At 48.0% G+C, this 27594-nt stretch overlaps 1 protein-coding gene across 1 annotated transcript in view; it reads left to right on the forward strand.

Annotated features, from left to right (window-relative positions):
* REC114 (REC114 meiotic recombination protein) overlaps positions 1-27594 on the forward strand; it is a 736723-nt gene that overhangs the window by 21430 nt on the left and 687699 nt on the right. The gene's annotated exons all lie outside the window — the stretch shown is intronic.

Here is a 27594-nt window from a genome sequence, read left to right on the forward strand (position 1 = left end):
CCTCACGCCGCTAGGGGGCAGGCTTCTCCTTGACTGTCAGCGCGCTGGGGAGCGTTTTAAAAACAGCGTTATTTCGCGCGTTTGCCAGCAGGTTCCAGCTTCTACCCCTGACCACCCGGTTGACACCCATCAAGGGTCGCAATTAGGCTTTTTTCTCCCCTGAATGAACGCCCTGCTGGGGTTTTATGTGCTTTGGTGGACACCCTGAAGGGTCGTAATAGCGCTGGTGTGTTGGCGCGTGTGGGCGCTTTCCCGGGTGGTGCCCTGTGATATTGAAGGCTGCAGCGTCCCCAGGGCTAGTTCCTTAATTGTGTGCCTTGTGCCCCCACATTCTCTGGGCTTGCTCCCAGGGTCTATTTAGTGCCCGTGAGGGTCCTGTTAATTGGCTGGCCGTACCTCTGTTCCCTGCGGAGCTTAACTTATCTCACTATGCAGGGGGAGTGAGGCGAGTACCCTGAGGAGGACCCTCAGAACTATGCCTCATGGGATGAGGACTTCTATCAGGCGGTTGATGATTCCATATATAGGGCAGTGATTCACGCCATGGTCCCCCTGGAGCAGCGGCTCTCGGCAAGGTTGGATGAGGAGTACGCAAAACTTGCGTCCCTTATTCCCACGCCTTCCCCGGCCCCGGATCCCAACTCGTCCCCAACTCCCCCCCCCCTAAGAAGCCTTGTACGGGCGGGGTTGACCCCGAGGCTTTCGCAAAGGTTAAAAGCGCGTTTATGGTTCTTGAGGGGTCCCAACCCGTGCCCGTCCTCCTTGCGGAAGCGCCCCCCCCCTTCTCCGCGTACTATGTCTCCGGAGCCACAACAGGATGATAACTCTCCTGATTCGGAGGAAGAGGCCTGCTCTACGAGGTCATGGCTTCCGTCCCAACCTACCTCATCCGCGGGATATGTTGTACCCGGATGACATTGTCCATCCCCAGTCTTCGGACTGGGTCCCTGGGGATAAGGTGGCCTAGTATGTGGCGAAACGTCTTCGAAAGCCTGTTGATAAAGATGCTCGTAGCCGCCTTAGAGCGGAGTGCCCCCGCCCTTCCTTAGATGGGAAAGTGGCAATGACCCCTGACATTGACCCAAAAATGGCGACGTTTCTCGCTAAATTTGTCAAGGACCCCATGCCAGGACAAGCTGCTGGACGCAGTGGGCCCCATGACCAAGATCCTCGACATGGCCGAGGAGGCCAAGGTGTCGGGTGATCTTATCTCCCCGGAGGCTCTGTCCAATTGGGCGCAGCGCGCCATTATTTTTCTTAGCAATGCTAACTGCGCCCTCTCTACAGAGAGGAGGAGGTCACTATTAATGAAAATTGCCCCGAAGTTGGGTGACCTCGCCTCTTCCGAGGCTGGCGCGGTGGCGCAGGGTGGTCTCTTCGGAGACCCGTTTATTAAAGAGCTCCGCAAATTTGTAGCCACATTTACCTCCCTGGACCGGGCTCAGTCCAATATTAAAAAGGTTTTTGCCCCTCCTGTTTTTGAGAAAGCCGGACGTGGCAGGGGGCGCTCGTTCGGCCGTGGCAACAGCTCCGACAGAGGGCAAGGCTCAGGACGTGGGCAGTTTCAGGACAATGTCAGCTTCAACAACTTTTGTCCCACAATAGGACAGAGGTTCCGTGGCTGCGGGGGCCAGAGAGGCCAGCAACAATGTGCTGGAAGAGGTGAGTGTGTTGCCCTCTGCCAGTTTGCGGGTAGGGGGGCGCCTAGCGCAGTTTCTCCCAGCGTGGGTTTCCCTTACAAGCGACGCTTGGGTGCTGCAGACGGTTCAGGGCTTCCAGCTGGAGTTCCATGGCCGTCCGTGTCAGCCTCAACGTCCACGCCCCATTACTTTCTCGCAGCGCGATGCAGACTTGGTGCGCGGAGAGGTTGCGGCCCTCCTCCACAAAGGGGCGATTTGCTGCGCCTGCGAGCATCCAGGCGGTTTCCTCAGCAACCTCTTTTTGGTCGACGGGGGCCGCCGACCGGTCATCAATTTGAAAGAGTTCAACGAATGGCTGGTATATCGCCATTTCAAGATGGAGGGTATTCACCTCCTGAGGGTTGAGCTACGCCCATCAGATTGGATGGTCAAACTAGACTTAAAAGATGCCTACTTGGCGGTCCCGGTTTTTCCTCCACACCGTCGTTTCCTCCAGTTCAGGTGGGATGGTCAAGTTTACGAATTCACCACGCTGCCTTTCGTGCTCTCCTCGGCGCTGTGGTGCTTCACAAAGGTGTTACGTCCGGTGGTGGAGGGCTTGAGAGCACCGGGTATCAGGCTAATAGTGTGTTTGGACGACATGTTGTTCATGGACCAATGTCCGTAGCGGCTGGTGTCCCAACTGCAGTTTGCAGTCGACCTGCTTCAAGGTTTGGGCTTCGTCATCAACGAGAAGAAGTCCCTTTTGGTCCCGGCCCAGTGTGCGACCTTCCTCGGGTTCAACATAGACTCAGTGTCTTCCACTTTGAGTCTTCCTGCCAGGAAGATGGCGAAGATCAGGCACGAGTTGCGCCAGACCCTGGCGAAGCCAATGATCTCCTTGCATCAGCTTGCGCGGTTACAGGGCCTGTTGTTGTTTTCGATTCAGGCCATATTTCCGGGCCCTCTTCACTATCGGGCCATGCAACGCCTGAAGACGTTCCATCTCAGGGAAGGCCTCACATACTCTCAACTGATTCCATTGTTGAAGGAGGTGAGGGACGAGATGCAGTGGTGGTCGACGCACATGGAGCCCTGGAATGGCCGTGCGATTTTCAGCTCTGCCCCAGACGTAGTGATAGAGTCGGATGCCAGTTGTTCGGGCTGGGGAGCCAGATGCAGAGATTTCTCCACCGGGGGCCCGTGGTCCACCCTCGAGCCATCATTGCATATCAACTGCTTAGAATTGCTGGCGGGGTCGTTTGCGGTCCAGTGTTGGTCAAGGACAGAGTGCAGTCCTGTATCCTCCTTCGGATGGACAACATATCGGCGGTCCGATATATCAACCACCTGGGTGGCACCAAATCCAAGATGTTGGCAGAACTGGTGAAGGAATTCTGGCACTTTTGCCTGGACCCTTTTTTGAAAAAAGCAAGATTAGCACTGGGTTTTGTGCATACTTTTACACATCCTATAGACGCCTATTTATATCTAATGTAATTCAACTGACGCTTTTACTTCTGATTAAGTTTTATTTTATTAAATACTTTTTTCTTTTTTCTTATATATTATTTTTTCTGTGCAGATTATCAAATCTTATTTACATTACAACATACATAATTCATTAGATACAATACTTTTGTTCATAATTATATACAGAAAAATGTCCTTCAACGCGTTTCGGCAAAGCCTTCCTCAGGAATTCTGTATATATTCTGTATCAATGATAACTACAAAATAAAGAATAATTTCAATTAATTAAATGCCATTTCTATACACTATCAGCGTCAAGTGGATTGTTATCTTTTACATCTCCACACAATTTGTGTCATTATTAAGCACGACAATCAACAAACTATTGGGGTGAGGCACGGTCACTTTCTCAGGATGATGTCTATATCATTGTTTCACATCACACTATAAGCCAATCATTCTACATATACACATATAGTACATATTATATACACATTACATTTCCTATTTATAATACAAAATTACAGCTCACCATATATATTGCTGTACAACGTATATTCAGTTTATACATACTATGTACACTCATTTTCAACAACTAATATATATAAAATAGGACATTTAATGTTTGCAGAGAGCCTTGTATTGGTACTATAACTGTTGTTAATAGTTTCATCAGTATCTCACAATATGTGTACAGTTTATTATTTTTAAACCAACAGTGTTTCGTAGGTCCATGGTACAAGTGTCTGAATTATATGAGGCAAAAGCGTGAAGACATAATGTTTTCCAATTATAACCAGTCTGTAAGTTCGAAGGCTGTATGTTTGATGATTAGGTTTAGGTCCTGTACTCTGTACCAGTACACTATTGCCTGTATTATCTAACTGGGCATTAGGTCATTATAGATAATCTGGGATAGGCCATGAATAAGTTGTTATTCCTAATTACATTTACCTGTTTTAAGATAGCGTAGAAACCGACTCCAGAGTAGGCTGGAGCGCCTACGTGATACGACGCAACAGATGACTATTCCTCTTTCACCAGGGTATGTAATGATATTGACACCATATAGAGATCTAATTAGCAAGGTAAAGAGAGGATCCTTTTAATGTTTAACAGATATAAATCTCAAAGACATAGGTTTATCGTCTAGATCTCCCGTGTACCTACCTATGATATATAAATATGAATATGTCCACACTAAGTACGTAATGCCATGCAGCAACTGGACTCTTAGTTTTCCTGTCGGCCCTGGTCCCTTTGTTCGAGCTATAAAATAAGGCAGATTGCAATATTAACCTACCAGTTTTCTATAGGACTTAAAAGTTGCACAGTGTCCCTAAAATAAATTAGACAGTAGTACCTGATAATCACTCGGATGATGGCCAGTGGTCCAGGGTTGTTTCAAATTCAAAGCATGTGACTTTATTGTAGTGGACTTCACCTGTAAAGTATATAATTAACATCTACTATATGCCCATTTGAAAATAACTATCTACCCCCTACATGTACTTAACGCATAGAGTGGATTCTAACCTATGCTTTGCTCAGCTAAAGCGGTTTGCGGCGTATAACCTTGCGCTTTGGGCGATTAAGTACGCGTGCTGCTTCTAAGGTGACATTCGATATTCATGAAAACCCATGGCAGGTTAAATAACAGCAGTTGTAGCAATATTGTAGCAACTTAGATGTACGGGTTGCTTCTGAAATGATGTGCGTGATTCACAATCGGCCAGGCAGAATGGCCTAAGGCGTAAGGCCTGCTGGCTCCTGGAACATCCAGATATAGACATATTGCTTATGTCAAGAGTGATCTTAACTTAAGAGTCAGTGGACGCCATACATGCATTACGATGCATCCTATCTGTTGCACAATTGCCTACATAACGGACCGCCAAGGCGCACGTTCAATTCCTGCTATATGAAAAGCTCTAGTGACTATAAGCTTTACGGCTTCTAATCTAATATTCCTTACTTGATAGATGGTGGCAAAACGTCCCGGGGCATGGCAGCGTGTCGGCGTCTCGTTCTAAGCGTACTGATTTGCTCGGTCTTTTATGAGCGGCTAATTATCGCATAACTATGTTAACTGTCGTGAGATCTTCTAGATTCACGATGCTACGAAAAGTGCTGTTTATTAATCGGACTAACGGCGATGCCATCTTAAGATGGCCATTTTCTTGATAAAAGCACTCAATACAAATTTTAATACTTGTGTCTACACCGCGATTTAAGGAATCTCTCCTAATTTTGGCGTTCTAGACGCTATATGCATACTCAAAATTAATAAAAACAAAAGACATTATTGACACAAAGTAGGAAGATAATAAATTATATCTCGTTATTGGTCAAACTAAATTAGGTTCCAAAATTGTAGTCAAAATACCCATTGTATTTAGTGGTAAAAGAGATGCCTTAGTCCGAAATCCCGAACAATATTATATGCCGCAGAGACCAACAACACCACAATGGGAGGTCGTGGACCCTATATGCCTACTCAAAATTTATGAAAACAGTAGATATTGTAGACACAAATAAGAAAAGTCCTAAAAAATATATCGGGGTATTGATCTTACTCGATTAGGTTCCTAATTTATATTCACGGTTCCTATTGTATTTAGAGGTGTAAATGCCTTAATTCAAAACCCCGAACAGTATTATATGCCACGGAAACTAATAACACCACAATGGGAGTTTATAGCCACTATTATATTTCGGCCCTTATATTTATTTCAGTATTCTATATATCGCTTAGATGTTTATAACTATATATGCTATTTAAGCGATTTTTACTATTCATTACTTTACACATGCTCTATAATTACCTAATGCAGAGTTTGTCCAGGCGCTTGATATCACGACCACATTTTTAAAAAATTGTTTGAAATATGCATTATAATTGGAGATCAAATTATTATTATTGGAACCTTAGAAATCACATCATATGGCTGAGGGCTTCCTTGCTGTATGTACATTGTAATTAGAAAGAGCTTTGTAATAAGGGCAATAGACATGGTTATAATGAAAGACATGATGGCTGTTTAATGCGTATATTTGCCAGATACTTGTGGGCCTTAGACAGAAACAACCTTGGATTAAATTATTGCCTGATTCCATGGAATTTCCAAATTCAGTCCATTAACTGCTGTGCCCAAAACACAAGTCAAAAATAATTCCCTTTGGAGTCACTGATCACTCATAAACTCCATACATGGACACTGTTACAATATTCATACATCACCCCATTCCTGAATGAGCAGAATGTTACACAATTTAGCTAAATATTCATATCGAAAGTTTTTAATTTAAAAAAACCTTGTATTAATAGATTTAAAAAAAAAGAATAGACTAAAAGTTTACTCAGTGAAGGAGGACTCAGTACATTCTGTCAAAAATACATAAACTATAAACAAAAGCAGTCAATTAACAGAGAAAATATACAAGACAGTCACATCTGTCTTTACTTTGAGCTAATAGGAGTCCGTAAAGCCAACATGATGACAACCAACTCCTTCTCTAATGTGTTTATCTGTTCCTCAAACTTGGCACAACAAATGTGTTGTCGTGTTTCGGTAGATAACATGATTTATAAACAGCTACTTCAAGACAAAAATTATACATTTCCCTCACATGAAACACCAATTTCTTTAAAATCCTATAAAAATCGGGCTTTTAAATGCAGCAGATTTGAGAAAGGTACAAACCCACCATCAACAAGTTTATATCGCAGGTCGGGAAATCAATCCTGAACCTCTTACTGAGGTGTACTTGTTAGTTCATTTGGATTTGATCAAACTTGCCGCCTAAAAAAGGTGTCTGATTATCTTGGTGAACAAATAGGGTTGGCGCAAATGAAATCGCCTACCACCTCGAGTTCAATTGAGGTCCAGCTTCTGTATAAGTCATGAAGCCAAATGTAGAAGCTCATAAGCTCTCTAATTATGTACTGTAAGAGGGCTGCACTCGTACAATGCCTCCCATTACCTATAGGCACTTCTGACGGTCTCTGTACTCTTGGTTGTTCAGCACCTGAACCACATGTATCTAATGAACCAATGAGTACACCTCAGTGAGAGGGTCTAAATTGATTGAGTTTTCTGTGAATGGAATTTACCATCCAACATCACACCATGAACAGAGGCGTATTTCGTCTAATATTGGCGCTTGGTCCCTATAGCAGGTTGGGCTGAACCATCAGTATAAACACAAATGTATACTGTTCGAGAGGCAAAACATTGCTGGACATGGTATAAACATGCTCACATTGAACAAATTATTGTGTCCGTAGAGACAGATTAAAGACGAAGTCTATATCTTTAGCTGTTAACAATGTTGCTCATTGTATCTGGGATTTAGGGCCTAAGCATTTGAAAGGCTTGCTTTTTTAACAGCCGCCTAGGCTTGGAATCAGAATAACAACTGTAATACGTTTCCCCTGTGCAAGTGACTTTTCTTTAATTATAGCCATCTGTACTGCCGTCATTTTTTTATTTTTCTCCCAGTGGATACAAAACGCATCTCTGCAATGAAATATAAATGCGATTCATACAAAATCTGCACTTTTTCACCTTCAATAAAGGTGACGTATCTCAAGCCGATGGCACCCCCAATAATACGGATGACCGGGTTTGTAGTATTTCACACATGTATGTAAGTGTTGTTTTGCGTGCCCTGAAATACCTTGAAAAAACAAGAGACGAGACGTTTGGCAAAACAGGAACCTTTTTTAAATGAAACAATGTGGCCAGGAGCATAGGCATAGGGTCTGAGGACTGTCTCAATTTACAATCGGTCTAACATATACATTTATACAGTTAGGTGAATGTAATAAAATTTTTCAGGCAATCCTTTTTTGGTAAGAAATGTACCTCTGTTTTTGGAGCCATAAGTTCAGGTATTGGATGAGGAATTTAGGTGGGCCTCAATCTTGCGTGGACACAATGCGGACATATGGGTAACGTGTCCAGATGTCCGGCATGGGGAGTGCGTGCACTGCGTGTACTGTGTCTAGATTGGCCAAATATTTCTTACTTCATGTGGCATCTGACTTTATGGCATTTTGGGAATCTGCGCACCCTTCCAGCTAGTGTGCTTTATTGGGGCCAGTCTCCGTAGGCCATTGTGGTGTCGCTACGCCTATCTGTGGGAATGATCTGGGCTTTCCTAATTGTGCGTTTGTCTGCTTGCGACGTGGCACCCCACCTGTGTTCTGTCAATCAGTGACCTCGGGCCTGGGTCTCAGGGCCTGCCTAACGAGTCGGGGTTGACGTGAAGTTCACATTGGTCAAATTTGTCAAAGAAACAATTTCATTTTTGTGCATGAATCTATTGTTATTCATATAGACCGACTTTTCAATATTAACATTCCCTCCTCTAGTTGAATTGTGTACTACACTATCTAACCCATACTTCATGACCGTTACTTTATTTGGGTACTGTTGTTCTTCGATGTTGACAATTATTACTTTCCAAGTTACTTGCATTCTACCCAATTTGAGGACTGCGTTTTTACAGCAGGAAATCCCTAATTGCATGTGGCCACACAGAAACAAGAACACAATGAAAACAGATAGCAATGACGTGCACAATCCAGAAAGCCACTGGGGGAGCTAAGAGAACCAATTCAAGAGCTGCTCCTGCTCTGGGGCACCTCCTTCTTTACACATGTCTCTTTGTAAACAGTGCAGCGCTTGGATGGCAAGAGTCATTGTCTCATTACAGGGCTCGACAAATCCGAAAAATGGTACTAGTCCTGCAGGTCTAGTACCATGGAAAATCCCCTCGACCTGACTGCAACCCACTTGACCTCCGTCTCTGAAAACGGAGCAAAAGTGACAAGATAACAAGATTTAAAGGCATCTTTATTGCTCATTCCCTTTAGGGGCAATAAAAGTGCCTTTAAATCATGTTATCTTGTCACTTTTGCTCTGTTTTCAAAGACAGAGGACAAAAGTTAGTTTGACTTCCTACACGCCAGAAAGGGCGAGTAGGACCTAAAAATAGCTCGTCCTGATCCATTCTCCCTCGCAAATGCGAGCGGGCGAGTGGATTTGTCGAGCCCTGCATTATTCCCTGGGATAAATGTGAAGCAGGACGCACCAATCTTGGCACACTCCCCTCCTTCGATCTCAGTCATTAAGTCTAACATTACTGGTGCTGCATCACTGTGAGGTGGATTGTTCTTAGTTCTTGCTTGATCGAATTACGGCTGAGCTCCGTGTTGTTCATCATTTGAAGTATTTCCCATCTGGTGATCTGAAGCCAGCAGGCATTGGCTTTGTCTGCAATGTGAAGAAGGGTATGTACCATCCCCCCGATAATTGTGAGTCTGAGAACAGTCTAAATTCTTCTGGATTCTCCTTGTACTGAGTCCAGCTATAGAAATCTGCGGTTCTTTTTTCATGAGCCTGATGCAGCAAAGTTGTCTTCTTACTTAGCGAGTGCTGTTACAAGTCAGATAGTTCTTCTCCAGTAATGACCAGGGTAAGGATGTGTAAGGTGACTTGAGAGCTAAGCATGCGCCATCCATGGACAAGCTTAGTGTAGGTAAATTCTCTGCACTACCAGTACGAAATCACAAGCATGGAGGATAATTGCATATTCGGAATATACAGGATTGTTCCACAGTTTTCATTTGTGCATAGTGGAAGCATTCTTTTACCTCTAAAACATAAGCAATACAGTTTAAGTTTCCATACATAGGGTGTCTGTGCTTGCATCCAGCCCTCTCCTATGGGACCCGTTTCCCTTCTTATCATTGAGTTGGATGGCCCACATCGGAGATCCACTTGTTGTCAAAGAAGACTGCCCCGAATAAGCTAAGGGCCCCCCTCAGGCCATAAATGGAGTGTTTGTGCATTGAGTTGGAAGTTTGCTACCTCGCCTCAGTGAAAAGGTATAGAGCCGTTGAGTTGGTATTATATCGGGTCAGAATCACTACTACGCTGTAGGGTTCTACTTTGTGGGGCTGGGTTTTGCACCTGATTTTGCATAGGTATAAGTGGAGAAAGTGTTTTGCTTTTTCGGGGGCTCCCTCTTGGCACAAGTAAAGACTGGACAAGTAAAGACTATCTGCGCCTACTGCATGCGGTATCAACATACAGACGTAACCCGACCTGGCTGATCTCTTAGAGCACATGGCGGTCATGTGTTGTTTAAAAGGGTGCTGTGTAGTGCATGTGGAACAATAGTGTTTGGGTTGGTTTAATTATAAGTGACCTGGGAGAGATCCCTGTGCAAGCACTGTAATATTTTTTGAATTGTCCCATTTGGCCAGCTGACGGTTGAGATGGCAGCAGCGAACAGCAGCAAGTGGTGGCTTTGACTCACCCACCTCATTCCACTCTGCCTCTAGCAAATCTGGTAAGACCTGTGTCGCCCTGCTCCCAGTCCTGAGTCTGAAGTAGTGGCTCCACCCGCCCTATTCCCTGGCGTTGCCTCTCATCAGCCACTGACCCCACTCATCGTGGGGCGGGGAGAGTCTGCGTATTGAGCCAAGCTGCCGGCAACAGGAAACCCCAGCCACGTTACCCGCCAGCAACCCCCACCCCGAGTGTAGCATGGGGGTTGTGACATCCTTCAGGCTGGAGCGAGGCTCTCGGAGGGCATGCTTACAAGGCTCACACACCTCTCAGCTGTTCTCAGATGGTTGAACAGAGCGGAGATCAAACAACAGGTCGCCCCCTGTGGCAGGAGCAGGCCAGCTGTGGCATCCAGTGGCAGACACTAGCGTGAGCCCCTGACCATCCTTGTAGGGGGGTGTTTGGAGAGTTCTGCTCTCCACACCATGGGCATGACTTAGCAGAATCAGCAACACCAACTTGAAGCTAGAATACTTTCCCCAGCGCAAAGCGCCTACTCCACAACCTACAACCCTTGTTCCACTGCTGGTCCCTCAGGTCTGTCTCCCTAAGGTGACGTCAGGCCTCCATCTATCAGCAAGGAGGCCAAGACCGGCTGTAACTATCAATTCTCCACTTCGGACTTCTACATCAGCTAAGGCTACCGCTTGAGACCTAGAATCCCCTCAGACAGCCTCCACACACGAAGGCAGGCACCCGCCAAAAGGCACCACTGCTGCAGTGATAAAGAAAGGCACCAGCCAGGCTGCAGCAAGGCCAAAGCAGAATTCAAAATCTACACCGGAAGACATGTCGGTATGCACAGATGTAAACAGAGTCAGTAGCAGCGCAGACAAACAACTCAAGATGTGCGACCTGTGGACTACATAAGCCAGCATAACCAGGACCTCCAAGGCACAGGGAAAAACGCCTTCTCAATCAAAAGAGAGCAAATTCCACACCCAGCCATAGACACGGGTACCGTTTTCGGGACAGGCCCAGCACCCAGATCGTTGGCAACAGAAACACCCCACCCAACCATCACACGATCAGTACTCAGTCACTCTAAGGAATTAAGCTACTTCTGGGATAAAAAGTACCTATTCCTGCAACAACTTGTGAGATCTTAGAGCCCCAATCGTCTCGTTTTCTATAACTCCATCAGACTCTACGGTCATCTCCCATGTGACACCGATATCAACACAAGCCCACTCGACACTCCAATAACTACTCCTGACACAACAAGAAAAGTAGCTAAGGCAAAGCTGAATCAAGACTCCAACACACAAGTGCAATGATGGGTCATGTATCATCTTAGACTCCCCTTTCGAGTCAGAACTAACCTACTCGCTGTAGAGGATACCCTCACTACTACCATTTGAGCTCTTAAGTGCGCAAGGCAATCTGCTAAGGTCAGTCAGCACCATCACTGCCTGTAAGGGTAGTGCCCTTGGTGCCCCCAGGAGAGACAGTAACCTGTGACCCCTCCCTCTTCTTTTCACAGCCCCCGTTTCCTCCCTCGTGGAACCGGGTCGAGGAGCGCTACAGTTGCGACGAAGAAGACAATGACAGCGGCCCCTTTAAATGGTACGGAGGGCTAGAGGAGGAGGGGCCCGACTCCACCTTAAAGGAGGAAGGTGATCAGGACCAGGTGTGTCTATACACCGGAGGAGCGGTCAGTAGAAGGAGCGGAGCGGCGTGGAGCACTTGGGAAGAAAGCTACGAGTTGTGGGAGGAAGACGACGTGTCGGAGAGAGCACTGCGAGGAGGAGAAAGGCGGGACGGCTCGATCACTGCGGAGGAGCCGAGGAGAGAAGTCCGAGGGTTTGGAGGAGTGCCAAGGGAGTCGGAGGTATCTGGAGAGGCAAGACAAGCGCCGGAGGCGAGATCGGACGCAGACACCACCGAAGGAGAGACCGGAGCGGAGGTGCACCAGGAGAGAGACGAGGAGGCGGACGGACCGGGATCCGAAGACACACAGAAGCCAGGAGGCCACCGACACCGCTCGCCGCCCAGCCACTCCCCTGGAGGGGCGTGGCTCACAGAGGTGCGTTCCCGTATAGCGGGTTGGGTGGGGAGAAAGGTGAAACGCAAAAACCACCCCTGAGTCCTTTTTAGTGTGATAAAGTAAACACGGTGTGCATATCCCTCACGGTCACTAGAGTGTTCTCGAGCACCGGGCATCCCTCACTCCCCACCCCCCTTATTTGTTTGGTTGTAGCTTAAACCGGCAGTGATCCTAATATACCTCTATTGTTTCCCCCCCTCCACCGGTGGAGTCAAGGGCAAGACGGAGTCGGAAGGCGGAGAGCGGAGAAGCTGACAAAGAGAAGAGAAGAAGGGGTCATATCAAAGAGCCAGAAGGAAAGAAGCCGCTCCCCTAGAAAGACTGTACCAAGGAAAACCTGTACTGACTTTCTTTTGCACAAATTAAAACCACTAAGTATAGTAACCAAAACTCGTCTCCTGCCTCTCCCTGTCACGCCTGTTACAGTGGTGGAGAATGCGGGCACAGGGACCATCTGCATAACAAAGATGGAAGAGGTCGTACAGAACCTGGTGAAGGGGCAGGAAAGACTCGAATGGGCCATACAACATCAGATCCTGACGGCAGAGGCAGACAGGGAAATAATGAAGGCAGCAATGACCGCCCGGGCCCTGGACCCCACCGTTGTACCTGGACGGGTAGTCTCTGTGACACCCTCCCCCCACATTAGCGGGGTATCCTTGCAGAAATACCAGCCGGGAGAGGACCCTGACTCCTTCCTACTTAACTTCGAGAGAGCCGCCCGAGCCTGCGGGTGGCCCGTGGTCAAATGGCCTTTCTTCCTCGCCCCCTTGCTGGTGGCGAGGCCCAGGCAGCCTACCAGGTGACCAATCCGACGGGCGATACAGCGTATGCTGACATCAAGCGGATTATTCTGGATCATTTGGGCCTGGATCAGGAGGCCTATCGCCTTCGGTTCAGGAAGGAAAGAGGGGTACCGGGAGAAACCCCCAAAACATTGTTTGTGCGCTTGAAAATGGCCGCCGACAAGTGGCTGACCCCTAATCTCTGCACCAAGGAGGAGATTATGGATAGGGTCTATCTGGAGCAGTTCCTGGAGGGCCTACCTTACGCGACTCAGAGGTGGTTGAGGCAGCACCACCATCTCACCACGGCTAAAGCGGTGGACATGGCAACCACCTTTTCCCAGGTTCAACCGAGGCTCTCCCAAACATGGGAGAACGAAAGACACAAGCCCATTGTAAAGAGTGAAAAGAAACCACTGAAAAACCCAGAGCCCAGCAAAGCCAGAACATGGAGACCCGAGGGGCCCCCGCATAGTGGGCCACAATGCTTCGACTGCGGCACGTGGGGAAATATAGCCCGACTATGTCCAAGGAGGAGACAGCCCGAAGAACCTATGGAAGTGGGCTATCTCCCCAGAGCGGTGATGTACTCGAGTGAAATGGGACATGCGTTTCGAGTAAGTGTTGGGGTAAACGGCACCTCCCTCCAGGCCCTATTAGATTCCGGCTGCCGCCAGTCAGTGGTCCAATCCAGACACGTGAAACCAGCACAGATAGTAGCCCAGGAACAGGTTAATATCCGTTGCGTACATGGGGATGTTAAGCCCTACCCGGTAGCCCTGTTGCCCATCAAACCCCAAGGTAGTAGACCCCATATGATCAGGGTGGGGGTACTGGCCACTCTCCCTGAGGACCTTATCATAGGTACAGATAACCCCGAATTTTTGGAAATGTTCAATAGGAGTATCACACCCGGGGAAATCCAAGCCAAAGTACTGAAACCGGAACATTCCGTCCCCGCACTTGTGACAGCCGAACCATGGATCTTAGATCGCAGTCTCAGGTTCTCCCAGAGCAATGACGCCACTCTATTCAATGCATGGGAGGCAGCGGAAAGGACCCGGGACCAGAACCCCATACTGTATCCACATTTCTTTGTGAAAAATGACCTGCTATACAGACAGGGACAGAAGGACGATCCCGAGCAACTTCTGGTGCCGGTGTCCTTTAGGGAACAGGTGCTGTTCTATTCCCATGCACATTTGGTAGCAGGACACACCGGAGCAGAAAAACCACCCAAAACCTGCTTCGCCATTTCTATTGGCCCGGTATCTACAAAGATACCCTGGTGTATTGCCAGGAGTGTGATGTATGTCAAAAGCGGAATATGACACGCCCCCCGGCAGTCCCCCGTAAACCCCTGCCCATTATAGGGGCTCCCTTTGAAAGGGTAGGAATGGATCTGATAGGGCCTTTACCTAAAACTCGGAAAGGGTTCCAATATGTACTGGTAGTGGTAGACTACGCTACAAAGTTCCCTGAGGCTTTCCCCTTGACTACGACCACAACCAAACAGGTAGCGGATAAGATGCTGGAGTTATTCTCACGAGTGGGGTTCCCTAAAGAGATACTAACGGACCAGGGAACCCCCTTTGTTTCCCGTTTAATGAAAGAGGTATGTCACCTACTGCATATCCACCAGATCCGAACGGCGGTATACCACCCCCAGACCGACGGGCTCGTCGAACTTTATAACCGAACCCTGAAGACCACCCAATACTGTATGTCAGCAGGAAGTTGTTCCCAAGGGAGCTGAAATATTCCACCGTAGAAAAAGAATGTCTAGCTATCCGGTGGGCGGTGGACAAGTTGGCCTACTACCTGGAGGGGAGACCGTTTGCCCTGTATACCGACCATGCCCCCCTGCAATGGATGGCCCGGAATAAATCCAACAATGCTCCGGTCATGCGTTGGTTCCTGGCGTTACAACCTTATGCCTTTACGGTACAACATAATAAAGGTGTTGACAATACAGGGGCCGACTTCCTATCTCGACATCCCCTTCCCGAACGGAAGAGTCCAGGGGGGGAGGTGTGTAAGGGGGTGCCCTTGGTGCCCCCAGGAGAGACAGTAACCTGTGACCCCTCCTCTTCTTTTCACAGCCCCCGTTTCCTCCCTCGTGGAACCGGGTCGAGGAGCGCTACAGTTGCGACGAAGAAGACAATGACAGCGGCCCCTTTAAATAGTACGGAGGGCTAGAGGAGGAGGGGCCCGACTCCACCTTAAAGGAGGAAGGTGATCAGGACCAGGTGTGTCTATACACCGGAGGAGCGGTCAGTAGAAGGAGCGGAGCGGCGTGGAGCACTTGGGAAGAAAGCTACGAGTTGTGGGAGGAAGACGACGTGTCGGAGAGAGCACTGCGAGGAGGAGAAAGGCGGGACGGCTCGATCACTGCGGAGGAGCCGAGGAGAGAAGTCCGAGGGTTCGGAGGAGTGCCAAGGGACTCGGAGGTATCTGGAGAGGCAAGACAAGCGCCGGAGGCGAGCTCGGACGCAAACACCACCAAAGGAGAGACCGGAGCGGAGGTGCACCAGGAGAGAGACGAGGAGGCGGACGGACCGGGATCCGAAGACACACAGAAGCCAGGAGGCCACCGACACCGCGCGCCGCCCAGCCACTCCCCTGGCGGGGCGTGGCTCACAGAGGTGCGTTCCCGTATAGCGGGTTGGGTGGGGAGAAAGGTGAAACGCAAAAACCACCCCTGAGTCCTTTTTAGTGTGATAAAGTAAACACGGTGTGCACATCCCTCACGGTCACTAGAGTGTTCTCGAGCACCGGGCATCCCTCACTCCCCACCCCCCTTATTTGTTTGGTTGTAGCTTAAACCAGCAGTGATCCTAATATACCTCTATTGTTTCCCCCCTCCACCGGTGGAGTCAAGGGCAAGACGGAGTCGGAAGGCGGAGAGCGGAGAAGGCCTCTGACAAAGAGAAGAGAAGAGAAGAAGGGGTCATATCAAAGAGCCGGAAGGAAAGAAGCCGCTCCCCTAGAAAGACTGTACCAAGGAAAACCTGTACTGACTTTCTTTTGCACAAATTAAAACCACTAAGTATAGTAACCAAAACTCGTCTCCTGCCTCTCCCTGTCACGCCCGTTACAGTGCCCTAACATGCCAATCAGTGAAACTCGAAATGCAGATGGAACTCTTCTAATAATTGGGACACACAATGGCTGACATAGCCAGGAAAGTAGGCAAGATCGTTTAAGTCAGCAGCAGTGTGACTCACCCACCAGAGTGCCGGTGACCGGAGACAGTGGACAAACTGGCATCACCTTCAAATGTACTTACTTCGCTAGTGGAGGAGTTAAAATTCAAAATTAAAACCTGCCTAGGTCCCCAGAACCTTGCCAATGGCCCAAAGGAATTAATTGAACCAAGCCGGGACACAGAGCCCCCTCAACCAGCCAAACCTACCAGTAGACGAAAGGCAATGCAAAGCCGCCGCCACATTTTCTTTCATTGGCAGGACACAGCAGCCAAACAGAGGATCCTGAGACTAACCACTTAGGGGCCACTGGGATGCTGGGCATTCCCCAAATAGTACCACTGATGACATGGAGAGTGAAGAAACACCTCAAGAAACAACAAAAGCACTTAAAGCGACAGCCAAGAAAAACTGCTCGGCCACACTCAAGCCACACGTCAGGCAAAAAGAAACCACCATAGCAAACTACCGATGTAGGGAATAACACACCATTTTTCCCACATTTCATACAAATGTTCAATCTCTGGTTACCCCAGAACCGGGTCATACAACCCCAAAAACATCTATAGTACAAACATATGCGCAGGCCATCTTGGGGGCTATCACCGACCAGTCTGCTACTGCCACACAAGGGGATACAATACAACAGTCTTTAATTGTAAAGATTCTGGCAGCCAACAATCAAAGCACCCACTCAAGGCATAAAGTGCAGGGACTTAAAGTCCAAGACAATCAGCTTTGCATGTTTGCCAGCAATCCAAGCATAGCCATTCAAAACCAGCACCCTGACGGACTCCAGCCGACTTCCAATCTGATTTATCCCATCCCAGCGGCCATATAGGCCCCATAACAACAAAAAATAAAGATGATCCTTCTTTGGGAGACGACATATGGGCAGCCTCTACGAATCTGAAAAGCCCCACAAACATTGAGCTAGTGTAGAGATTCAAAGGGGCACTCAAGGTCCCAGGGCAGGAACCAATTCATCAAGGAAGCCCGGCCAACAAAGCAAGATCAATGGAAAAGCCACCTAGGCTTACCACTGCTCCAAGGCTTATAGTACTCATAAGTATTTAACAAGGGACAGAATCCAGCTGCCTAGGTTACTCACAAGGTTCAATCAGCATTCAAACACTCGTCCCTATAATTCCATGAATACAAATGGGCCCCCTAGCGACACCTGCCTCCGGCCAAGTACTTTATTTCCAACGAATGTCCAACTGGCAAAGATGAGCATGACTCAGCTGTATACATCCGCAGGCAAAATGGACACCCTCAACAGAGCAAACATCCAGTCGTCTCACATCACCAGCAGGGACATAGCCAGGGTGCAGTTTGTCACTCTGAACTCAGAGATAAAGCGGGAACAAACTATCATAACATGGCAAGACCCCAGCACATCAGCAGGAGTGTACAAAGAAAAATAACAAATTGCTGACTGGGGGATTGACATCCAGGATGATGGAAAAGTAAAAGTACACATTCATCCTATAAGCATCCTCCAACAACCACCACAGCGTGTGTCCTGAAGGGGACGCGCAGAGGGGAGATTCCACTAGAACACGTAAGCATGAACATTAGGTGCAGGCTGAACATCCAGAAACGGGGGCAGGCATATTATCACCACCACTGAAGACTGCACAATTTCTTGTGTTCCAACTTCGCCAAACTGGACTACTGAAGCGCTGGGTCTCCTCCTTTTTGGCCAACAAAATGCAGGCACGCCCCGGCAAGGATTCCCTCCATCACAGCAGCACCATAGGTAGCAAACAAGTTTTCAACATCATGACATGTAATGTTGCATGCATCCACAATACCCTCAAAAACTCAACAGTGACCACATTCCTCGAAGGAGCTGATCTTATCTGTGTGCATGAAACGTGAAAAATCACCTACCTCCCCCTAACAGGCTAAGCAGAATTTTATAAACAGGCCATAAAAACTAACCTATTTGGGAGGCCTTCTGGAGGTATCTCCATTTACATCAAACACTCCCTGAAGCTGTGCTTCACAGAAATAAAAAACACCTCTGAAATGGTCCTAGCCTGCACTCTAAAGGGGCTTAAGTGTTTGAAAGCCCCCTTATTCTAATTAACGTATACTACAATCCCCATGGACCAGGCCTAACGACCAGCTGGCCCGACTGATTGTTTAGACCGAAATACTGATAGAACATCATGCATCTACTCTGGAGACTTTAACATGCACCACCTGGGAGATTGGAACACCGCTGGCAGTGCCACTGGAAGTACGGGAAGATTTAACATCCTCCTCCAGACTTACAACCTAGAAACAGTGCAATTAATACCAACACTGTCCGAGCCGGGAATAGTCCATCCACATTTATAACAACCAAACAACCATCGACTACATCCTACTGAGCTGGCGATTAGGAAAAATCATGCTAAGTTACGATGTGCTCCCACGAAGCGAAAGGGACCACATAGCACTTTTGCTCCGCCTAAAGGTCACATCCGGAACATGCCATATTCTCAGGCCCTCTGGAGATCAAATGGTGAGGAACAACACAGACTCCTGAGGAGAATAATATGAGTGCTGACTGCCATTAACAAATTTGATATATGGAAATCCACTTGGACAGGCTGGCTGACAGTGACAAACAAGTTGGTCATCAAAGGAGCATGGAAAAAGCTTGCACTCGACCTAAGCACGCTGCTCTGAAGAAAGACCCAACGCATAGAAATAAGCACAGCAACCCATACCCCAGGTCCGGTTCCGGAGATCAAATAAAGTGTGCAGCTCCCACAATGAAAACAAAGGGCACACAAAAAAAAGATATGAAGCCTGCAAAAAGCAGTTAAATTCAGCAGCAAAGCAACATACACAACTTGTTTGGAAGCTTAAACAGAAAGCAAACGAGGAGAAATAGATAGAGATCTTTGAACTGCTGGCCCCCAGTAAAATTCAACAATTTTGGCATTATTTGAACAACCTAATACATGGGGCATTAAACAGAGGGAACTCGGTCTCAACAAAGTCATGGGTTACACATGTGAAGTTACTTTACACTAGCGACCAGAAAACCATCCGCCGTATATGTCCCGCAGAACACCTCAGAAATAATGAGTTCCAGGGGGACCCAGGCCTCCTGTGAAACATGCGGGACCTAGTAAAGCAGCAGTAGGCTTCTCCTTAAAAAGGATCTGAAAAAATGGAGCCCTAATGCCCTGCCCAAACTCCCTCTTCAAAGAAGACATAAATGTCTGGGCTTCAAATCTCACATTGCTGTACGCAGAATGCAGGCTCCTGGAGGATGTCCAAGACTTATAGAGAGGCTCATTTCTGCAGCCAATTTTCAAGTAAGAGGCAAAAACTGACCAAAAGAACTATTGGATGATTGCACTGTTGGATAGTGAGGGAAAGACCTATGCAGGAATTAGTGGACTGGGCACATACTGAAGGTCTCCTTCCATTCTATCAGACCGGTTTTAAACCTGGGGGCTCGACAGTCGATAACGTCACAGTTCTGTCTTATTTAGGATAACAAGCAGCAGCCCGCTGCTCCTCCCCGCCAGTTTTCGCCTGCTTTATTGACTATTCCACAGCTTTTGATAGGGTAGTAGGCAACATCCTCTGGCGGAAACTGGAGGGGTGAAACATCTGCCTAAAACGATTGCGTGCTATCAGTTTGGTGTATTCCAGAACCTGGGTAAGAATCCAACTCAGCAGGGAGTCTGCAACAGAAAAAATTGCCACAGATCGAGGGCTAAAGCAGGCACGTGTCCTTGAACCGTTACTATTCAATCTGTAGACCGCCGACTTGGGCTCGGCGCTGCGTGGGGCCTCCCTCATCACACCAAATATAGGAAATAAAATAGTCCACCTGATGCAGTATGCTGACAATCTACCCCAGATGCATCAAGCACGCACTCTGCGAATTCTAAATAGCGAAAAATACTGAATCGCTAAATAGAATTTGCAGAATGGGACGCACCATCAAAATTGCTAATAAATTGCGAATCGCAATCGCTCGCAATCGCCGTATACGGATTCCCCAAATTCGCCATTAAATCGCAGAATCAGCAGTTTCCCAACCCCAAATTGCGATTTCTCAAATACCGAAATCGCAAATAGCGATCTCCCAGATTGCGAGATCGCAAAAACGGGAAGTCGCATTTTGAACACAATGATGACATCACAACCAGGAAGTAGGCAGCTCCATGACTCATTTGGAACACAGAGCTGGATAGAGGAGGAGGCACAGCACTGAGCTCCAGGAGACACACCCTACAGTCCCAAGATAGGACACACATTGAAACCACAATGTCCCAGGATGCAGCAGGATCCAGTGAAACTGGCAGGAAGAGGAAAATCAAGTTCTCCGAACAAGAGCTGGAGTACTTGATTGAGGGAGTACGCAGGGACCATGACAAGCTTTTTGGAAAACTTTCCAGGAAGGTGCCAGAGGCTGACAAAAGGCGCATCTGGCTATGCATCAGGGCAAAAGTCAATGCCGTAGGAGTGACACAGCGGTCAATCAATGACCTCAAGAAGAGGTGGTACAACCTCGGCCGTGCAAGGAGCGCATCGTGGAGAGGCTGGGGGAAAGAATGGCCACGGAAGGAGGAGACTCCACAGTTCCCGCCAACACACCACTGGAGGACTTGGTTGAGGACACCATCAACCCTGCAGCCTGCGTGGTGGTCACTCAGTTGGACACCTCCCGAGCCACAGACCAATCACAAGATAAGAGCTATGCAACTGCGACCCCGTCCCCTAACAATGCCCATGCCCCCAGAGCTAGCCATTTGGTGACCCCAGTAATGCAGTCCCTGCCCATCAGAAACGCCCAATTGCATTGTGGGACCTGTAGTCTAACAATGTGCCCTGATAGCCACACACAGCCAGAACAGTCAAGTGAAACATACCCCTAAAGCCAGTCAGGGAATGCAAGCCTGCATGCATGTTGCTACATCCCAGGTGCCAGAATCATATCATTAATCGTGCACTCATTCACATCACAAGTGCTGCAAATGCTGAGACCTCAGATAGCGGGGCACACCATATCGCTTAGACTCCGGATGAGACTGAGGGAGAGAGCCATCCTGCCCCAGCACCAGGACCGTCACATGCACCTGCACCAGTACCAGCACCATCCCAAACGCACAGGACCACCCCTGCAGCCACAGAAGGAGTGAAACCACCCCAGGCATCACGCATGGCAGTAAATCAGATCCCACCATCACCCAGGAGGCAGACACGCCGCACAGCCACTGTGCGGTCCCAGGCAAGCGGCTGGTTGAGGCAGCAGCGCACCTCGGCCACACGACCAGACAGGGAGCAACAGGCCCAAAATCTAGGCCTGGGAATTGAAGCCCGGATGCTAGCTGTGCATCGCAAGCAGGCACAGCACATGGCAGCCATGCAGCTGCAGCTGTACAAAACTGCACGCAATATCAACCAGCTGAAGGAAAGTGTGCAGGAGCTAACGGCTGCAGTGAAGGAAAACAACCAACTGATGGTGGCACAGCAGGACATCACCCGCCGACGCCACCTCCAGCTCCTGACCCGGCTATCTGCATATACCTGGTCGATCCACCTGATTGGGAACGCAACATCACAACTGTTGCGCAGGTCTTTGGCCATGCAGCTACAAATGGTGCAATGCTGCCAAGATGTAGGAAGGGCCTTGAAGCAGGTTACCACTGCAATTGAAAATCAACAGGTGTGCGGCCATGGCCATGCAAGGGGGGGTGATGATGCCAGTGAGGGCACATAGAGCCTGAACAGCCTGTCTGTGCTGGTGCTACCAGAAAGGCGCCCCAGTGCCAGGCCCTGTGCTGCATCGCGGCCGGACACTCCCAACGTGGAGTTGGAGAGGCGACAGGGTGCGTCTGGCAGGACGCGCCAGTGACTGACTGAACATTACCAGCAGTGCCATGCACGCCTGCTCTGAATACAAGAGCCTGTATGACGCAATACATTTGTAATATTTTTTGATCATTTAAAGCACCTCTAGAGCTTGTTGAACATAAAAATAAGATTTTATTTTGAACACAAATCTTCCTCATGTCTTTAATTCATGTGACATGCATGAGTGCAGTGTTGTGTGAGGGGTATGGGTGCACTAGAAATAGTTCAGTGTGATGTTGTTACGGCGCTTGTGTCCTTCTGCAGGATTCTCCCCACATGCATGATGCACATGTGCAGGTGACAGGTCGTCCCCCTCCGAGTCACTACCAGACACCTCCACAGGTATCCTCCGCTTGGTGACAATATTGTGGAGTATGGCACACACGACCACGATGCAGCAGCAGACCTCAGGCTGGTATTTGAGGGCCCCGCCAGTCTTGTGGAGGATGCGGAATCGACTCTTTAACATGCAAAATGTCCGCTTAATGACATTTCTTGTGTGTATGTGCGCAGCATTGTAACGCCGTTCCTGTGGTGTAGCAGGGTTGAGGTATGGGGTGAGGAGGTATTCACGGAGACCGTAGGCGCTGTCACCTGAAGGATAGGAGCAGGGGATCAGTGCCTGTTATGCGCAGCGACATGGTCCTGACATACTCTATGTGGGCATGTGTACTTACCTAGGAGATGGCCTTTGCCAAAGTCACCCCTGGCCAAGCAGGTGTGTATGCCGCTGTGCCGGAAGATAAAGGAATCATGCGTGCTCCCTGGGTATTGTGCCACAATTTCTGTAATGATTGTCTTCGCATTGCAGACCATCTGGATGTTGAGGGAGTGGTATGACTTGCGGTTTCGGTACATGTATTCCGTCTCAGCAGGTGGACAGATGTGAATGTGGGTGCAGTCAATCCAGCCAATTACATGGGGAAAATGGGCGGTGTGATAGAAGTCCAGTTTAGTTTGCGTTAAATCCTCTTGGGTTTTTGGGAAGGTGATGTAGTGATGGATCTGCTCAGCATGGCGTCCAGGAAACTCCGTAGGCAGCGAGACAGGGCACTCTGTGATCTGCCCCCTGCCTGCAACTGCGACTATCCCCTGGAAGCTGCCGGAGGCCATGAGGTGCAGGCAGCACAGGACCTGGACATGGGTGGGCACCGCATTGGTCCTCCGTCTTGGGTGCTGCATCAAGGGGTCAAGGTCTCTGATAAGCTTCTTTATCATATCCCCATTGAGCCTGTATTTGGACTAGATCTCCTCTTCACTCTGGCCCAGGAGAGTAATCCGCAGCCGGAAGATGCGCTCCTGGATCCTGCGTCGGTTCTGGGCTGCAGCCTGGAGCCTCAGCCGCCTTGCCACGATGTAGACACCTGGCATTGTGACTTTCCTCATGCTCATAATGAGTCTCCCTAAGTGTGTTTGGTTTAGCCTACACCTGTGTCTTGTTTGCAATTTTTTTTTCCGCAATTGAACTTCATGGTTACCACCTGGTTTTGCTTCTCCTTAAATTGCGCCTCATTTTTTGCAAATTTGGGTATTTTCGTAAATTGCGATTTTTTTTATGAATTTGATTTGCGATTTGATTTGCGAATTCGCAATATATTTGCGAGTTCGCATTATATTTGCGAGTTCGCAATAATTTTCACAGAACATGTGGGTAATCGCTGTTAAGGAATCGCAATTTGGGTGGACAAATAGACTTGCGAATATTTGTTTTGCGAATTCGCTATTTACTGAATTTGTAGTTGATGAATTGCGGGAGCGGAAATTGCAATCGCAAACGCTGATTCGCAGCTATTGCGCTCGCTATTTCGCTTGATGAATCTATGCCCTAGTTCTTTTAGACCACACAAAAATAGGCCTCCAAAAAGCCCTTAATGCACTCTCTGAATATAACATCAAGAATTAGCTGGTTGCCAACGTGAGCAAATGTAAAATTGTGATCTACGGCAGCTACCCAAAAAAAAGGGTCACAAAATGGTACCTGGGCACACTCAGCCTGGACTGTGTAAAAAGTTACAACGATCTTGGTGTTTGGCTGAGATAAACTGGCCGCCCCTCACTCCACCTACATAAAAGGAGGCTAAGCTGCATTGTACCCTCGATAGCCCAACATCAACGGCCATTCAAAGGGTACTATGGGCCAAATTGCTCCGGTCTCTGAACTATGCACAGCACGCATTCCCGGGAATGATTGCGAGAACCTGGAAAAAATACAATGTGCAGCGTGCAAGAAATTATTCCATCTGCCCGCATGTACAAGAAACACCTTGATCTGCCTTGAATTCACCCTCGTTCAACAGAAACTAGAAGGGCTGGCCGCCTTAGCGAAATATTTCTACCTGGCAATTGCAGCCCCAGACAACTCCATGAAGGCACATATAAAAACCATCTTCGCAAAACCGAACAACCCTTGGTCTGCCAAACACACAACAGCAAAGGCATTACTGCCATTGGCCATCAAGAACTGGGATCAATGTAGAATTGACTACGCAACTATTATAACATCAACAAAAAAATGCCTCTTGTCCCACACTCTAGACATGGAAGCTCTTGCAGCAAGGGTCTTTCACGAAACCCAATGCCTCCCACAAATACTCCAACCAGGCTCCACCTCACCCAGGCTGTTGGGAGACGAACACTAAACCAGATTTCAGCCGCAAGATTATCTCCGCTTCATATAAAAGAACTTTATCCAACATGGAAATCACTCACAAGTATCACAGAGTGCAGGCTATGCAACTACTAAAGGGAATCTTTGGCACACATATTACTTTGCTGCCCGGCACTGCGACAAGCCCGCCAAATCCATCTCAGGCCCATCAACATAGCGAGTAACTCACCCTACACAAGCGAAACAGCAAGAGTTGGGGGGGGGGTCATTGTAAGTGGTGTTGATGGTTGCTAGGTGCCCTGAGGTCAAATGTCTCAGCGTGCAACTTGACCCTTCCTTGTGATACCAGATATCTCAGTTCCAGCCTTTCTCTAGAGGCTTCTTGTAGTATCCTATACCTTGTGTTAGTTTCCTGTATCACTGCCAACACTGATATGTTTTGTAAATCAGTGTTTGCTTAACTAGAATGTTGGAATGCTTCCTGGTTGTCACTAGAGATAGAATGTATATGTTTGAAAGGAGGCGGTTGAAGAAAGCCTGGCTGATGTGCTTGAGGCTGCGCTCTTGAGGCTGAAGTGTTGACCATCCTTCTTAATAAAGCTTCCCATTCATCAAGTTACTGCTGCCTCCTACATTATTTCATTGGTGACGACTTGGAGAACTACGGATCCACTAGATATCAACACTTCAACTCCATATTTCAAATCACTCGGGCACTTTGTTTGCATGCAGCAATCCTCCTGTGCAAGGATTCATCCTGTGTAAAAAAATTCAATCATTGCGAGTAATTCTTTTTCACTCACCTTTACAATGTGACTGCTGGACTCCAAGACTTTCAAGTAAGGAGTATTTCTAGTTGGTTTGGGACCGGGTTTCCTGCTTTCTATTTTTTGCGCTCCTCCTGCGTCTCACCTTTCGTTTCGCTACGTGGGTGTAACGGCCGGATTCTCGGGCCAGATAGGATCAGCTCCTCAGAGCACCTCCAACCCAGCCGGAACGTAATCACCTCCCTCCTTAGGACGTATTTACAATAGGTATGTATATGCTTTGTACCTAAGGATGGGGAATTAGCAATATACATGCATAGGTTTTTTACAATATCCCACTCATACCGGTTAGTCTCGCGGCGACTTAGGCCCAGACTAGTCTACACTAGGGCAGTTCTGATTAGTTACCATTGCACACTGACCACAGTCAGTGCTCGCTCGGCACCTCTGCAATCCTGCGTGCCTACACACCAGTGTTCTCCCTGGTGTTCTCTCACTCACAGCCTGGTCCACAATCCGGCGGACCTATGCACCAGTTTCCCGCCTGGTGTTCTCTCACTCACAACCCGGTCCACAATCCGGCGGACCTATGCACCAGATTCCCGCCTGGTGTTCTCATTAACGCCGCTTACCAACGACGACCACTTTCCTATGAATACCCTTGGAAGGAATCTCTCATTGGCTACTCGGGATATGATACTACAATATGATGAATTATACAACAACTTACCAAATTAGAGGATGTGCAATCTATTCTCCACCTCAAGGGGCCCCTCTCTCCCTCATTGCTCAGTCACTACTTACCAGACCGGGAATTACATGCGTTCATGAAAACAATGCCTGACTAGAAGAGCAGTTTACCCTGATTGAACAAGAATACGAGGCACATGCTGGTTCACTAAGAACTGGTGTATCTTTATTACAATGATCATAAAAAGAACAATACAATACTATGACATATATCCTGCAAAGGAAAGTGAAAGGTTAGAATGTGCACACAATGGAATATAGACAGATATCACCTTATTAACGTGAAGTCGGGGTTCAGCAGTCATCTAGGTTCCCTTCTCGTCCGTGCCTTGGCTCGTCTTAAAGTCACACTTCGGCAGTCACGGGTACACGTCTGCACCGCTATGCTCTGTCTTCTATGCTTCCCTCCAAGTCACTGGAACCTTCCTTTCATTAGCTGCTTTCTCTCTGGCTGTTCTGCACTACTCCTCTCTCCTCTCAATCACGGACCATCTCCACTTCTCGGCTTCGATCTTATAATTTAGTTTCAGCCACTCTGGTATTCGTTCTTCTGACTAACTGCTTCATTCGAAATGCTCTGATTGTATAGGTCAAAGCTCGCCAGCTGCTCCAACTAAAATAACTTCAATCTTTCTAAGAGAGTATCAGCTTCTTGATCTTTCTTGGACTTCAAAATGGCGACTGTCTTCCTGGAAATAATTAATGGCATTGATGCTAATGGCTAGCTGCCGCCTACAGACTGACTGACTCACTGCCTCATGCTTTCGCTAATATAGAAGCTTGTCCTTTCATTGAAAGTTACGGCCAGTAACCTGCCACCCACCAAATTCTTGTACCTCCCCGTACCAAGGACACGTTCTCAGTCGGCCGATCTGATGTTGTGTCTTCGGAGTGGAGAAAAATACAGTCTTTCGATAAGGGCCAGCCTGAGCCGGTTCTCTCCAAGCGAACAACACTTCGAAACTAAAATATTACACTTGACCTAGAAGCATCTTAAGCTGCCGGGCAGAAAGCAAGATGGAGTCTCTCCCGTTTGAGGCCTACAAGGCCCGAAATAAGCATAACTCCATAGAAGGTATACTAACACTCTTGCAAAAGGACAGA

Source organism: Lissotriton vulgaris, chromosome 2_2 (genome assembly GCF_964263255.1).
Source record: "Lissotriton vulgaris chromosome 2_2, aLisVul1.2, whole genome shotgun sequence".
Taxonomy (NCBI): Eukaryota; Metazoa; Chordata; class Amphibia; order Caudata; family Salamandridae; genus Lissotriton; species Lissotriton vulgaris.